This window comes from Crocodylus porosus, unplaced genomic scaffold (genome assembly GCF_001723895.1).
Source record: "Crocodylus porosus isolate Cpor-Errol unplaced genomic scaffold, CroPor_comp1, whole genome shotgun sequence".
In the NCBI taxonomy this organism is placed as follows: Eukaryota; Metazoa; Chordata; order Crocodylia; family Crocodylidae; genus Crocodylus; species Crocodylus porosus.
Window position 1 is genome coordinate 236,300,030 of NW_017728886.1, and position 17,569 is coordinate 236,317,598.

General features: G+C 44.4%; 1 protein-coding gene across 1 annotated transcript in view; it reads right to left on the reverse strand.

Annotated features, from left to right (window-relative positions):
- The window catches only part of AZIN1 (antizyme inhibitor 1), a 44,220-nt gene extending 26,657 nt beyond the window's left edge, over positions 1 to 17,563 (reverse strand). Inside the window, exons 1-2 of the mRNA XM_019551540.1 lie at positions 17,473 to 17,563; positions 10,151 to 10,288 (exon numbers count right to left, since the gene is read on the reverse strand). The gene's annotated coding sequence lies outside the window, so the exon portion shown is untranslated. The remainder of the gene's footprint in view (positions 1 to 10,150; positions 10,289 to 17,472) is intronic.
- Between the last annotated feature and the right edge of the window lie 6 nt (positions 17,564 to 17,569).

Genomic DNA, 17,569 nt, shown 5'->3' on the forward strand with positions numbered 1-17,569 from the left:
GGGGTCATTTGACCCCAGTACTCTTTCCTGCTATGACAGGGGGTCAGACTAGATGATCTACTAAAGTCCCTTCCAACCCTAGAAACTATGAAACTAGAGTCCCAGCTGGCAGGGGCTCTATGGAGCCCAGTCAGCTCCCCATTGTTTGCTGGTGCAGCCCAGCCCAGCTTCACAGACCCCTGCCAGCCTGTGCCCCACTCTGAACTCCACAACTGCTGGCCCTGGGACACTGGTCCCAAGATGGTGGCCAGGGGGCAGGGCACCCGTCAAGGGGAAGGGCTACCCATGCAGCCCTTGACAGGCTGCAAGGGCTGCACAACCTGGGTGAACAACTCTCCGCCCAAAGTAACTGCCCATCCCTGATCTAGCCCCTGCGCCTTCCTTCCCCTATGGACTGACATGCTGGGCTAGGGTGCGCGCATGCAGGCACTCAGACCCCCACCCCAGCCCTGGTTCAACTCCAAGAGGCTCTGAAATCTACTAGTGGATTGAGATCTGCTGGTTGGTGAACACTGTTCTATAACCACCATTTCCTTAACAGCCACTCCTCTTCACAGTTTAAGTGTTCAAAAAGGCTTTCCAGTGATGAAGACAGACAGACCAAAGGAGATCAAAATACAATTTTAGAACAGGTTGTGCATCATAAGGAACAGGAAATCGAGTAAAATCACCTTTTACCACTGTCAAACACTCATCCTTTGTAAACATTTTTCCAGTTACCAGTTTTCTGTTTTGTGGTAAGATGAAGTTCTAAACCAATATTTCATCACTTCCACCACCACCACAAGTACTCTGGGTTCAAAGATTTATTTTGAAAGGCAATTAAGGCCAATCAACCATAGGGTCATAAGAAAGTAGGGCTGCACAGAACCTCATGAGGTCATGTAGTCCAGCTCTCTGTTCAAGGCAGGCCCATCCCCAACTAAACCATCCCAGCTTCCCAGGATATCCAAGTCTGAAGGAGAAGCCAGCAAGCTATGGCTTGCAGAGTCACTGGGTATGGCATGCAGATATGGGACTTTGGCAACATTTGGCACTGGGGACAAGCAGTGCCTGAAGGCCCTCTCTCCTTGTGCCACCATGTGGACAAACAGCAGTTGCAGCTAGTCCTGCAGCTGAAAAAAAGTTTGCCTACTTTTGCTTTGGAGGATTCTTAGCAAGTCACACATGTTTGTTGCACTACTAAGCAAATTTGCAAGTAAAGGCTCAACTCATCTGGCATGGCTACAACTGTAGCTCCTTAAATCCAGTGCACTCTTTCTGTATTGCTGCTCCAAGAGATCAACACCCCTTAATTCATGTACACCAGCATCCTATCAACAGCTAACAAAAAGATTCTTCAGTAGGGTCAGGGCCTGCTGGCCCTGTGGCACTGGTATGGGCTCTGAGCTCATGACCACTTGCTGCCACTCACTGCTTCTTGCTGCCGCTGCTGTTTTGCTGAGCGCTATAATGAAACTGGCTCAACATTAAGTGAAATCATGTATGAATTTTAAATGAGTGCTATAGCAAAACAGTATTAAGTGAAACAGTGTTAAGTGGGGGTTTCCCATCATAAGAACCAGACTTAAACAAAGGGAGGCCCCAATTAATTCCTCACTGCCTCCAGACCTGCTAGGTCAATTTACCAAACAATGCAGGAAACAACTTCCTTACTATTAATTCAGTCCATCAGAACACTGTCCAGTTATCAGAACTCACAAGTCATAGGAAGTCAAAGACAGACAGGCACACAAACCTTGCTGGTGGCAGGAATGCATAACCTTGGTATGTTTTATACCTTGACCTTAGCAAGGGTTTAGCTGAAATCTATCACAGAAGTGGGCAAAATACAGCCTGTGGGCCGCATCTGGCCTACTGAGGGATTTTGTCCAACCCACAGCAGGTCCCTCAGCCCCACATGGCCTAGGCTCATAGGGCAGGCTAGGCAGTCCCACCATCCCAAGAAGGACAGCAGGGCTGGTGTGGTGTAGTGGCCAAACCCAATTTTGCAGCAGTCCTGGCAGCAGCAGCAGCAGCAGCACCACCTTCTGGCTGCCAGATCTGGCCCATCTACCCCACACAGGCAGGGCACTCAGCTGGGATGGTGTGGCAGGCTACTAGGGAGCAAGATAGATGGATGTAGCCAGGGAGAACGAAGCATTTTAAAAAGTGATGATGGTGTGGGGCCAGCCCTGGGGCTGAGTCAATCTACTGCCCACGTGGCACTGCTAGAAGTGCTGGTTCTGGGGGCAGAGACAAGCAGGGAGCGGACCACAGCCCTTGCCCTGCACTGTCACCACCCAAGATCCTGGACCTGCCTTCTCCCACCCTACTCCCAGATACTGAGATACTGCAGCCCCATCCTGGCCCAGAGACCCCAAGTGGTAACAGTATGGGCCTGAAGCATAGCCCCAATTTTACAGGCAGGGACAGGTCATGAGCAGATCATAGCTCTGCCCCAGCCCCATGCTGTCACTGCCCCACAATCCTGGGGTCTCCATGGAAAGTAAGTGGGTGCACAGCCAGGTGGACAGGACGGGTCTGCAAGCAGGCAGGGAACTGCATTTTGGCTCGGGTCCATGATCTTGGAGTAGTGAGTGTGGGGCTGTGTGCCCCTGCCTTGGGCCTCAACATTATCATTATCCTATGTTCCCATCCCATGATCCCAGCCTCACCCACCTGTCTAGTTATCAAACAATGCTCCCTGCCCACCCACGGGGCTCACATAAGGAGTTCTGGTGAACTACTTCACTAGGTGGGGCAGCAGGGTGCTGACCCAGGACCCAGCTCCCACCTCCCTACAAGTTCCATGCCCCTGATCTAGCAGATGAGCTATATGAAGAGAAATCTGTGTAGATGTGTAACTGCTGTTTTTGAAGTAAGCAGCAGATCCCCAGGCTTTTCATTGATTAACATGCTTATTTCCCAGGCTGAAAACTAAGTTCTTACTGTACATTTAAGTAAATTTACAGAGTTCTAGACACTGCAGCTAAAGGTTAATACTTTAAAAAGTAACTAAACATTTATGGCTCTGAGCATTATAAATTCCTTTGGTTTTAAGTTGCCATTACACTGCAAACACTGTGAATGCAGCCCAAACTCTATAAAAGGGTTAAACTGGGTTCATTCCTTGCCATATCAACAACAGGCTAAAATAGAGTCTCACATCTTTTGACTACATTGGAATTATACAGGTGTCAGATTGGAATTTAACAATTATATAGAGAGAAGGATTTTTTTTCCCCTCCTTCATTAACTGCACTGGCTCTTCAGAGCTAACAAAAATAGAAATATGTTGTCACTAATGCTAGCAGAGAAGCAAATGCACACAAGAAAGCTGTTGCGTAAGAAGGTACCATAAATTTATTGTTTTGTTTTTATACAGTAAATTCATGCAAGTAGTCTACAACATTAGCAGTTATAGTAATATCCATTTAAAAATATTCTAAATAACCTAATCAAGAGAGACATAGAAGCTAGTCATGCTTGGATCAATTTTTCATAGCAGAAAAATCTTTTAAGATGAAGGACTAAGGTTTTTAAAAAGGGGAGAGGATCAGGGTGGATAAAAATCAACATTTAAAAAACCAAAACCACCTAGATTTATTAATTTAAAATTGGTTTTTTGGTATTTAAATTGTATTTTTTGATATTTTAAGATGCAGGGGGTCTTGCCTAGAACAGGGGTACACGGGAAGGTCCCAGGAGGTACGTGGTAGTGGCACAGAGCAGCAGGGGTACCTGGAATTTGCAAGCACAGGGAGTGGGGTCGCTACCATCATCCATCACTCTGCATTGCTACTGTGTACCCCCGCTTCTGCATGCAACCAGCTTTGCATCCAACCAGCCAAAAGTAGCAAGGGGTGGGGGTTTGCTGACAGCCAGCCAGATGCAAAGCCAGCAGTGCAGAGAAGCAGGTGTACTTGGGAAGCAGCAGCACTGGGGGCTGAGCCACTGCTGCCATCTATTACTGTCATGCACCAATTTCCTGCGCCCAAGTATCCCTGCTTCTCCACACCACCAGCTTTGCATGCAGCTGGCCATCAGCACCCCTTCCCCACAGCATGCCGTGTTGGTATGGGGAGTTCATACAGTGGCCACTCCCACCACTATCTATACTCAGTGCTGAGAGAAGCAGGAATACATGGGCACAGGAAAGCAGTGTGTGGTGTCTGTGGTGGCATGGAGTGATGGAAAGTGGTGGAGCAGGGGGCAAGGCTGCCACTGCCATCCACGTACCCCTGCTTCTCCACACCACCAGCTTCGCATGGGAAGTCATCAGCAACACCCCTCTTCCCACGGCTGGCCAGACGAAGCTGGCAGTGCAGAGAAGCCGGGATACTTGGGCACAGGAAAGCAGCACCCAGCAACATGGTAGGTATACATGGCAGTGGTGGCTGCATGCAAGCTCCTCACGCCACTAGTTTTGCATCCAGCCCTCTGTCAGGACACCACTTCTTGCTCTCCATCCAGAAGTGGTACCCATCAGAACGGGTACTCTGCTTAAAAAAAGGTTGAAAAACCCTGTTCTAAAACCCCATTAAGCATCTCTGTGATGCTTAGTTCCAGTTCTCAGACTGTGGATGTCTCTCTAGAGATAACATCCTTGTTAACAACAATATATGGAAGTGAGAGAGAACAGACCCGACTACCAGCCCTATTTTCACTCTGTAAGTTTGCATACACACAGTCAAGCCCTTGTCTCCCTCTAAAAGTGCAAAGTCTCAAGAAGTTAAATAAAGAGAAGATTGTTGGGGATGGAATAGATCTGGACAAGGAGGAAGAGTCTGGAGATAAATGCAAGGAGGGAGGAGCAGTAGAAACATTTTGAGAAGAATATTCTAGAAATCCTGAGGGATAAGTTTCTGACTATAGCCTCTCCACCAATTCGAGTTCTAGTGAGAGACTGCTATGGTAGACAAGAAAGCCTACATCAGGGGTGGGCAAAATATGGCCTGCAACCAGATCAAGCCCGTGAGGCCATTCTACCCAGCCCACAGGGCCCCTAAAAAAAAAAAAAAAATTTTAGAAAACAAGTATTTGTCTTTAGTTCCTGTTGGAAATTTCAGGATCCAGGGGAAGCCCTGTGGCCCACCCAGCCCTCCCACCAAGTGGGAGCACTGTGCTGGAAACTCAGGTAAGGGTGCAGAGGCAGGGAGACAAGGGAGGAGTGGCCCCTCCCCCACCCCATGGCTAGCACTCCCTGCTGCAGCCACTCACAGCCCACACAGGACTGTCCTGAGTGGGCACAGGCAGCCCCACATGGGCTGCAAACAGCTGCTGCAGCACAGGGCACCAGGGAAGACTTTTCCCCCTACAGCCCCAGCTCCAGGCTCACCCATCAGGGCTGCACCGTGGCAGCAGCAGCTACAGCCCCCGCAAGGCAGTGTTTGCAACCGCCACCTCTGGGCTGCCCAGCACACAAGCTCCAGGAAGACAGCAGCAAACACTGTCCGGTGCAGCAAGCCAGGGGGCTGCAGCCACTGGCACCATGGTACAGCACCGACAGGCGAGCCCAGAGCTGGCACAGGGCCAGGTTACAAGCTGGTGCCAAGTGCAGGAAAAGCTACCCCTCGCCTGCCCCGTGGCTGGCACCCCATGCAGCAGCCACTCACAGCCTACATGGGGCTGCCTGTCCTTGGTCAAGACAGCCTTGTGTTGGCTGCAAGCAGCTGCAGCAGAAAGCATCAGCCACAGGGCGGGGGAGAGGCCACTTCCCCCCCCCCCAATGCTCAGCACCAGCTTGTTCCTTGCCAGCAAGCAGGGGATTGGGGCTGCATGCTGCCCCGTGCTGGTACCACAGAGCTGGGGGGCACTGGGAGTGAGTGGGTGCACAAGGCCGGCACTGGTGTCCTGGGGCCAGCGCCAGCAGGGCCCAGGAGTACAGAGTTCTGGCCAGCAGGGGCTCTATGGAGCCAGGCCAGCTCCTCCCTTTCCCTGCTGATGCAGCCCAGCCCAGCTCCACAGACCCCTGACAGCCTGCACCCCACTCTGGGCCCGAGACATCAGGACACTGGTCCCAAGATGGTGACCGGCGGTGAGGCTACCCATGCAGCCCTCGATAGCTTACTAAAACCAGGTAAGCGGCCGTCTGTCTGAAATAATCGTCTGCCCCTGAACTATGTTATGGCATCAGGGAATACTGGAAGTACTGGGAACATTTTAATTAAGGTTATCATCAAACAACAAGCATATACTTTTTATTGAAAACAATGATTGACGTGAGGCTTCCTGACCAGCAATTTAAAATCATGTTTAAGTCAAGTTTATTTAAATCATATCCACCCTGAAGAACATTTAGAAACAAATCCTTTCCCATTTGAAAGCCAAAAGGGAGACAGGAGATTTCCTCTTAGAGGAGAAAGTGAAATTGAAGTACAGGATATTCAAGTTTTAAACAATATTTTAAAATATGCCATTATTTCCTTGAAGTCAGCCAGTTTACCTGGTTTCACTGGGGATCCCAAGGAATATACCATTAAGGCATTAATATAAAAAATTAAAAACAAAACAAAAAAAGCGCCACACAAAAAACCCAGAGGAAGATGGAAATTGTTCTCATGGGTCTAGAAATATTATGCCCGTCACCCTAATCCCATAACATTGCTGGACACTGCTGCTTCCATACTGCCTTTCCCAAATATTTAAAAGTAGTGGGAACATTCCCAATGCTTAGCTCAAGTCGTTTTCTGGTTCTATAGCTCATCTGCAACTTTACACCTGGGTACATACACACAAGCAGAGGTCAATGTTATTAAAGATCAATTGCTGTTATTACAGTGTATAGGTAGTCAAGAACACTTTACCGTATCTAATAAACCGTAAGTCTAATATGCAGCATTATGCAATAAAAAAAACCCAATGTGGATTAAGATTTTATAAAGGAATAAACTTTTACAGAGTTTAAGATCCAAGACAAAACCATACAATCAGGATTTCAAGTCAATACATGCACATGGATTTCTGAATAGTAAGCAAAGAACCTAAGACTTTACAATATATAATTCTTTGGTTAATCTTTAGTTTATCCTACTTTAGTATTTTTTTTTTTTTTTAAATTTCATTTGGTGCCAAGATACTGCAGCAAGGATGCCAGCTAAGTAGCTGAGACGTTATGAATTTCAAATTCACACAGTTTATAAAGGAGTTATTTGAACCAAAGAAATTTGTCTAAGATTAAGCTCGAAACAAGAATTACTTTAGAAATCTGATCCTTCGCAATAAAATTCCATTTTAGAAGAGTTTATTAAATGTTTGGATGACAGCTGAAATATGAGTAACTAGAGACTTTCAACCCACATAATTATTGCCCAAAGAATTCGCATGTCAGGAATACAAGGAATCTTCATGAACAAGATCACTAATCAGAAGCACGCATTTTAAAAAGATAAGTTTTCATCTGAAAATGTCATGTAAGATATAATAAGCTATTCCTTAACTTTAAATTTAAATACAATTAATCTACAAGTAATTGAATTAAATTTACAAGGTATATCAACAAAGTGATGGAAAACAAGACAGCTTTAAGATTTGAAGAGCCAAACTATTTCTTCTACTTAATAGCTGAAAGTTGATACATTTTCCACTGACTACTACTTCCATTGATTCAACCAGGCACAACAGTTACCCAAACAGTTTGAGACAGCTCAAACCTCAGTTCCGACCCCAGATCTACTGTTCGGCAAGACCAAGACTTGGAGGAGCAAGGCAAAGCTAAGAAGGGGGGGAAAAAAGCTCAAGAGATTTCTCATTAGGCACACAGCTAAAGAAAAAAAAAAAAAAAAGAGGTAGAGAAACCTATTTAAACAGGAAAATAAAACACACCCTCAGACAGTTGTCATTTTGGATCATGAGATTAATAATTACACTTAAATGCCCAATTGACTTTTTCTTCTGCAATTTATAATATAAAACTTACACTCTCCCAAACTACAGATTAGTCAGCCAATTTAAATGCACCTTGGGTGTGTCTGAGGGAGCCCGCTGTGCTTTGGCACCCAAGAAATAAGCATATATTGGCCAATGCACACTTTGCACTGTTGCTTGATGTGTTACTACTAAACTCAACCTTAAATTACTTAAATTTGCATGCATTATTACTTGATATGCTTACTGCAAAACAGAGCCAGGATGTCTGAACATCCCGCTACCAACAATAGATGTGGTGGCACACCCACTCTAGGACAGCTAGACCTTTCACTATTCCCAGCAGCATTACTAATTTACCAGAAAAAAAAAAAAAAAACACAACAAAAAAAAAAACCAGTAGGTTTAAGCAACGGGAAACTGAACGTAGAAACGTTTCACCTTGTAGCTTTTATAACTGTTCAGCTTCTGAAAGACTAGATTTCAAATACCCCAAAGTGTTATAACAATGGTTTCAGAAGCTGTTTTACAGTAATTGCCCTATGAATCTGGGCAATAGTCCTGTTGCTTTGCTGTGATTTTATTTTACGTATGGTCAGCACCCCTTCTTGCATGGGTCTTTTCGTGCAGCTGCAGGATTTAAAAAAAACAAAACAAACAAACAAACAAACAAACAAACAAACAAACAAAAAACAACAGACAAAAGAGTAGCCAACCTAGGAAGTTAGAAACAGTTCTCTGATCCCTCTCTAAACCCCATTCACTGCAATCATAGCATTATCTGCAAAACAGCAGACAAGACTCAGTTTTCCCATCTGAGAAATGAAAACTGTCTTGGAAAGTATGCAAGGCATCAAGTACATTTTGTTTAATTCCAAACCGTTATACAGAAACTCAAAGGGAAATAACTGAAACAAAGTGAAGCTAATCATGATCACAAGCCCCTTTCCAAGCTCACTCAGATCATTGTTTTCAAAAGTAGAACTTAATCTGTTAGATGCCTTATAAAAGGTAGAAATAATTTAATGTTTCTAACAGTTAAGCAAGCACTTCTGAATACCAAAATTTGAAGTTTTTTCAAAAAATTAGTAGGGGAACACCCCCGCTCCCCCAATACCCACCCATAATACTTTGTCAAATTGAGGCAGGGGGAAAGAGTAAGAATTTTTTTAAAACATCAGGCCATCTTAAGTTTTAGTGTTACTCATGCAAATAGCATTTTGGGGAGCAGTGATCAGTACAACATGCCAATTATACCATGACACTTGCATTTAAATTGATGGTTTACCACCAGATTACTTGAAGGGCAAAGCCTGCCTAATTCTTTGCCCATGTATAAACAATAACTTACAAAATCCATCTTAGGCAGCTGCCTTAGTGTCACCAAAAGGAATAATTATGCAAATTCAAAACCTAAAAAAGCCTGAGGGGTGGGGGTTAGTTAGAAGAGACTATTGAAAAAAAAAAAAAAAAAAGACATTAAAAGTTACTGGAGATTTTTGGATTTCCAGAGAATAAGATTTGTTTAAGAAATTTTAAAATAACTAAAATTCAAACATGACCAAGTTACTGATGATAGAAGAACAAGTCTACTGAAAATTAAAATCTACTCACTTGGGGAGAAAGTTTTTGCTCTTTTTCAAAGTTGGATCCTTTAATATGAAGTCAGTTTATAACTGCTTCTATCTGGCATAGACTATGATTCTACTGTAGCTGAGCTGTAACTATTTCTGGAAGCAGGATAGTAATTAGCAAATAATGGAATCAGGCATTTGGAGAGGCACACCCTTCAAGCAGACTGTTCCCACTTTAAAAAGAGTTTACAATAGTAGATTTTAACTAGCTCAGTATAAAATCATTAAGTCATAGGGTGACATACAAATTAGAATTCAACAGTCCAGGCAGTCATTATCTCCAACTTAAACACACTTACAGTTGTCAAACACTGAAGTGAGTGTACAGTGTTTTATTTTAGCATTTCTGCAACCTATAACCGTAAGTCAGGAACCATCCTCACATAGAAAATTTCTTTAAGCATATGGATAGGCATGTTCTATTGAAATCCAATGCATCACCACTTCAACTGGGAAGACTCAGCACAAGTTTAATTTGATGTATACATCCTTTTCCTGCCCTCCCCCTCAAAAAACCCCCACTGAAAACTTGAAAACAAGGCCAACTAAATATATAAATCAAGGTACAAGAATACAGGTCTGCACATTCTTCTAGTTCTTTGCATCTCTGATCACACCCTTTTTGTACATGGGTATTGGGGGGGGGGGGAAGGAGGAGAACTACTTACATGGACAAGTTAGGAGATGGAACCCTACTATCATCAGCTAGGTTCCCAAGGTGGCTCAGCGTTGAAGTCGAACTGTTCTCTATAAAGCACTTCTCCTAGGCCTTCTGGATAGTTGTAAACCTGATCAGAGATTTTGCCCTGGGGGAAAAATGTACAGGTAAGTAAAATTGGGAACTCACTGAGCAAGATGACACTTTCTTCAAAAATGGGAACCAACTGATTTCTTAACAGTGTTTTTAGGATGGACAGCAACTTCTGCATGCATTTATCTATAACTCTTACATAGCAAACCGGCCCTTCAAAAGGTGCATGTAAAAGCCCTCTACACAGAGAAGTACTACTTGTGACCACAAATTACAAATATAAGTTAGCATTCACATTTCTTCAGTTGATTCAAAATGGGTCTCAATCTGAAACTGGGAGCTTTAAAACTGCTGTGTGGTCCAAACTTAAAAAGTGTGGTAGGGAGAAATTAAATTAATAACCATGTTACCAACTACATGTTGAACACTACCACTCTGCCACTCCAGTGGACAACTAACACTGTCCATGTGGTGTGGTCTCTGCAATCTCAACTTCTCTACAATAGTAACCAGCTCCCATGTTTTCCAGCAGAGCTTCTGTGAACAGGCAGAGGAAGTCAATAGTTATGGGGGTACAAAATGACACCATAAGCAGTGCCTCTCGAGGTACTGCCAAATTAGCCAACTGCCTTACAAAAATGGGGTGTAGTAACCCGGTGAAAAGGGAAACTGCAGAAACTTAGCAAATAAGACTTGAAATGCATTCAAATGAAGTGTGAGGTATTTGTGTTCAACTGGTGCACAGAATGCAAGTATTTTAATGCATGAAGCATTAAAATACATTTTTTAATCTTTCTGCCTACTAGACCTGAAGTAAAATTATCCCAGTGTTTGACTAGGGCCCAGCACATTAAGTCTGCTGAGAAGCCAAGTTCTTGCACATACAGCTTAAAAGTGACTGTAATACTTTACCTGAAATGTATACTGATCAGTCTTTCAGAAACCTGCGGTGTTATTAATTTCTAAGGATTTTGTTAATTTTAAGTGTCTGGTAACCAATAATTGATGCAGATCTAGCCTGTTCTTGAAAACCTACCAGTTAACTAAGAAACTATTTCCACTGCCCTACAATTCTTAAAAAAGGTCTCACCCTGAAATTGGCTCAAAATTTGCTTTTTTGTAGTTTAAGATCACTGCCTCATGCCCTGCTCAGTGAGGCAAGGAGAACAATGTTTCTCTCCTCTTTATAATAAGTTTTCAAAAATTTCAAAATTGCCAACACCTTCCATCCCTTAATCTCTTCTTCCTACTAAAAATATTTCAATTCTTTCTTCCTTTCCTCATATGGCTTATCTGCTGTCACCAGTCAGTGGATCTCCTCCATTTTTTCTGTATCTTTCTTAAAATGCAGTGACCAAAGCTGGAGACAGCACTCAAAGTGAAGACTAACCAGGGTGGAGCAGAGCACTTTATCACCTCTTGCATACAGCATTTCCATTTTGAGTCGATAAGTTTGTGTACCACCATAACCCTCCCAGATCTTTCTTGGCCATGGTATAATGCATTCTGTATTTGTGCATATGATGCTTCTTCCCTACATGTCATCTATAGTCTAGCCTTCCAGTTTAACAAAATCCCTTTGAATTTAATCCTATCCTTCCAGTGTTTGCAACATCTCCCACATGTACCTACAAATTTGATAAATATACTACATTTTTGTACGAAGGCAATTACAAAATGTTAACGAGCACTGGACCCAGACAAGACCTTTGTAGAATCCAGCAAGACTTTCTGCCAATCTGATACCGATCCCTTTCAGTTATTCAACCAAGTACATATCCACACAATGACCACTTTAGCCCATACTTTCTAACTTACAAAAAAAAAAACAACCAACAACAACAAAACAAACACCCTTCCTACCATCCAAGTACCTTATTTTCTTGCACAAACATCCACCTTGTTTTTGGAAGGTGAAGAGGGGGTGGGGGTGGGGGTGCAGCAGGCAAAAAAGCCCAGCAGTTTTCCACACTGATAGCCAACTACATGACAGCAAGTCCACCTGGAAATGTAGCCTCCAGTAAGAGTGGCATCAGGAGCTTTCTGTATGGCAGATACTGTCCTATGATGCTGGACTTATTAGACATCATTTCCAGAAGGCTGTACTCTTTGTCACACAGGGTTAATCCCAAGGCCCTTGCACAGGGCTGTAGCAAGACTGCTGGTTCTTCACTGGAAATAGCTCTTCATATAAGTTCCCATAAATAGTTATTTCCACATCATAAGCCTCATCAGAACACTACAAACAGCTCACTTGTAGCTTGTGCCCAAAGTAACAATGCTCAGGCAATAGCTACACTTGTGAGAGCTTACACAAAAGACTCCATCTTTTCAGTCTGCTTAGTAGACACAAGCAGCAGCCATCTTGGCAACTACATGGCATGCAGTTTCTTCAGGAGTACTTCTTTTCCATCAGAGAACAATTCCCCCACACACCCCAATTTTTAGGTGAAAGGTAAGTTGCACATGAGAAACTAATATACCACATTCAACAGATCTCACTTATCCACAAGGTACCCCAAAGAAGGAAAATCAAGTAGAAATATTTTGCTTTGTTGTTAAGAAGTAGACTGGGCACAATTACATGAGATGCTGCTGTACAGTAGCATACCAGTCAAAAGCCATACTAATATGCTACTGTGCAGTGTTAAGCTACTCAGCAGTAAGCATACAAAACGACAGTGCGCTGTTGCTACTGCACAGTAACTGTAGTTACTGCACATTTGGTTAATACTTCATTAAGCAAGTACTAAACTGAATGCAGAGTAACTACTGTGTATTAATGAACATGTAGACACACTCATCAACTACTATTATAATTTCTTTCATGCTCTGATGAGCTAAACCACTGTGACTCCATAAAACAACTGTTCAAATGTGTATTACCTAGAGTTAAGATAGCAAATATGGGGAAGTAATGTAAACTATGAAGAATGAGTTAGTACTCAAAGTAACGTTGTTCCTTTGTCTCAAACGCTAAGGAATAGGATTTGGCAACTTATGGCCCATGGCCTGGGTGCATTGAATTTGGCCTGCAGATGTGGGCTTTTGGTAGTGGGCACTCTCTCCATGGTGCTGCAGGGACAAGTGCCAGGTGTAGTTACTCTCCCCATGCTGCTGTGGAGACAAGTACTAGCTGCAGCTGGGTCCTAGCACATTCCTCTCAGATGCAGGGTGGGTTATTCCATCCCACAGCCAAAAAGATCGCCTGCCTCTGCTAGAATGGAATCTTATGCGCTTGTGTGCCAATATACACCTCCGCCTTAGAAATATCAAATACAAATAATATTTGTATCCATGTACAAATATTAAGACTGATTTATAATAGCTAAAATGTTGGTGAGGTACTAATTCTAGATGCTTTGCAGGTGCAGTTAACTTCCATTTTTTCCATCCCTTAAATGGACAGTTCAACAAAATTATTTCTTAAACAAGTGTTATCTTTCCTACACATTAGCTTAGCTTTACAAAAGGAAGATTTTAAATACAACTTTTTTGATCCTGTTCTAGAACTGAACGTTTTTCCATATTATCTGTTCCACATTTTTAAAAGATAAGCCTCTAGGAAATGTTTAGTGGGCTCAAATGGAAAGGATGGCCTTCATTGCAGTATGTAAAAGGTCACACACTACAAACAAATACAACACTTCCCCCCCCCCCCAATATGTCCAAAAAAGAAAGCACACAATGGAACTGTCCATTTTTGTTTCAGTTACCTCCAGTGATAACTAGCTACAGTGCTTTCAACTAACATACACTGAAGTTTTACTTACAACAATGATTTTAAGCCTCGAGAAAATATTCGATGAGCTTGTCCACCTACAATGATCTTGAATTAATAGTTAAAAACCATGTGAAATTGTTTTCTATATATAAAATAGTACATAAATAGAAGACAGCACAGTGAAGTCCAACTTTTAATGTAGGTAACACATTTGTTTTAAAAGAAAAAAATTGTGATGAAAATGTGCATTTTCCAGTCAGTGGCACCACACTGATAAACTCCAAGTTGCTACACAGTTCCATAGGGCTGTTGCCCATACCTCCCTAATCAAATCTGAACAGTCTGGATTTCAAAGAAACAGCCCCAAATCAGTTTCTAGACTGATGTGCTCAATGGTTCCTATTTTCAGCAGGCCTGGCTTTAAGAAGTGGTCATAGTTATTCTATACCAACACAGCAAAGTTTCAGCTGCAAAGAATTCAAGAGGTTCTCTGTCTTTAACACCCACACAACTTTAGCTAGAACTGTCTTAGGACTATTTTATTGGTATAGGAATACAAATATATTTTATCAGTAAGTGTTCCAATGTGAACACAGCTACGTTGGCAATCCTGAACTTTTTATCAGCATAGTAACCTGCCCTGCACATGAGTGAAACTAGCAATATCAGTAAAAGCACATGGTTTTCCTGGTATTACTGTGTACATTATCGAGATCTGCCAGAATCACTGTTGGAGATTACACCCCTGACAACTATGCTGGCAAAAATCTATTGTTGTAGATTTGGCCTCAGTGGAGAGAAGGAAAAAAGTCCACTGTCTATACCTCAGCCCCTCAACTAAGAAAACCAAGACTCTTAATCAAGATATACATGGCTAAAAATCCAGACTTTACAACCCAGAGCACTACAGGCTTCAGAGGTCTATACTCAATTCCAAACTCTGGGACAACAAAATATTGCATGGGCTATGGAAACCAAAGTCAGCCCCATTATACCCTAGATTCCTTCCAGCCCCATGTTGAGGCTGCAAGTTTGTCCTGCTCTGCATCCCACAGATGAACAGTGGACTTTTGCCAAAGCTATCCATCTTCACCTTTTAGCAGCATTAAACATACACAAGTTTTTAAAACCAAAGCTCATGCTTATATTCATATTGGAACATTAAATAAAAAGCAACCAACCTAATGCCCCTGTAACGCAGCAATCACCTAACTTTCAGCTGAGGAATTTGAATTATATGGTATGAAAATAGTACAACAGAACATAACATGACATTCACCTTTTTCCAAGCCCTCAAAAGAAGCGGTCAGACTGAAAGCTAGCCACAGCACAAAGTTGCTTGTTACTTTCACAGAACAGGTTGGGGAAATCAGAGTTGCAGCTTCACAGCATGGCTCATGTATAGACTCCAATAGACAGGGACTCTCAAAGGAGAAACATTTACATTACTATGTTACCACTGAATCCTGCCCTAGCCTCCATATCAGCCCCAATCCCCTCCCATTTCCATAGCCTTGGAATGCATCACAACAGCAATAGCAATATAGTGCTGCCTTGTCATCAGGATGGGGATAAGAAAGCAGCAAGCAGTCTGTGCCTACCAGAGCCGTTTTGGGAGAAGCGGCTCTCTTCAGAGCCAGAGTGGGGAGGGAGCACCACTACAGCACACTCACTACAGCTGGAGACCCAGGGGGCGGGGGTGGAGAAGAGAAGAGAATGCAGTGTCGCAAGCCACAGCAACAGCAGCATTGTTCAGTGACAGGAAGGAAAGAACTAGACTGGACCAGTCCAGACTGGAACAAACTCCTCCTACTACCACTATTATTCACTACAACCCCCTACCCAAAACACTGCTCTCTCATTCACCAACAGAGGAACAACAAGCAAGTGCAGTACCTTTATAGGCAGCAACTCCTGAACTAGGGAAAGGGAGAAGAACCAGGGCAATGTTTCAACTCACCTACACTTCTAGAACTGTGTAGCTCAAGAAATTAAGGCCCAACTCTGACTAGTGGCCCAGAAAGATAGGGCTAGAGGTAATCAGTTTTATAACTGTTACACACTCCTAGCTACAGACACTGCAGTTATATTTCTCTGAGGCCACGCAATCAAGCAGCAGGCACTGGAGACTGCTGCAGGCAGCATGAAGCACAGCAATTGGGGAATGGCTGTAACAATACTTTTGCTCCTGTCTACCGACATTTACTGGGCGTGCAGGAATGTGCACTGCAGAAGATGTTTCAGAAAGACTTTAAGGAGCAGCTCTATTCTTACTTGCCTTCCTCCTTAGCCACAATCTGGAGCCACCCTATTACAGCCACACATTTGTTCCAACTACTGAGTTGGTCTAGACTACCATCCAAATAAAATCTAAGATGCTGACAAGCCACTACTGTATCCTTAACTATTTCACCTCTGCAGTATGTCATTGCAAGGTGCTACAATCTCCACAATGTCTCCCCTTTTCCTCCCCCATGGCCCATTTCTGTGCGCAGCTTGTGACCCCCCAGACTATTAGGCTGCCCCTTCCCATGGACCATGCAGTGGGACCATGGCACAAAGACATCACACATCACTCCGGATACACCAGCAGCAGCCAGCATCAGGCCGGCAGCTCAGCAATGACTCAACCCTCCTTCCTACACTCTCCACAAGCCACCAGTGACTGACAGGGACATAACCAATCAGGCCACACAGACTCCTCCAGGCAACCAAATCAGCATGGCTGGGGCTTAACCAAGAGGCTTCCAGAAGAGCTGGCGGGCAGCAGCAGCCAGCCTTACTGTTATCCTGACAGGGGAGAATGTGTGTCCTTGAGGCAACTGGGAAAGGGGAGGGAGACATTCACCTCAAGAAAATGGAGATTGCTGAACAAGAGGGGAGAGGACAGAGGTTGGACTTTCCTGGACCCATTTTGCTGGCACCTCCATGTTAAGCCAGGGTGCCTATGCCTCCATGGGGCATCCGGACCCATCTCAACACCAGCACCACGGGCTATTTGTGCACCATCCCAGGCCTCTCCCACCAGCTTCCAGAGCTGCATCGGGACCCCCGAAGACAGCACCCACACAGACCCCAGCCACCAGCACGCACAGATGCTCCGTGGCAGGGCAGGAAGGAGATGTGCAACACCAAGCCAGCAAACCCCGGATGAATAGTCACAATCAGACACAACATGGCCTCTGAGAGACGGGCGAAGAGACATCTCTGCCATGCTACCAGCCCCACTCCGGGCATCCGCTCTGCCCCGCACCCGGGGGAGGCAGCGCCCGGGGAAACCCTCCCAAGTGCGGGGCGGAGGGTGATCTCCCCTTCCGCCCGCCGGAGCTGTCCGCCCCGCGCAGCAGACAGCCAGAGGCACGGCGCGGCGGGCCGGGACGCAGGGGGCTGCCCTCCGCGGGGATCCGCCATGTTGGGGCAGCCGCGGAGCCCCTTCCGCAGCCCCCGGGGCCCGGTTCGCCCCCGCGCCGCCATGTTACAGCCGCAGCTGTCCCCCCATGACGGCCCGTACTCACGTGAGGCGACGGCCCGAAAGCTTTGGAAAATCGTCTTCTCTTTTTCGGCGGAATTTTTAAAGAGGGAGGTGGGATCGTGCAGCAGAAATCGGGGCGG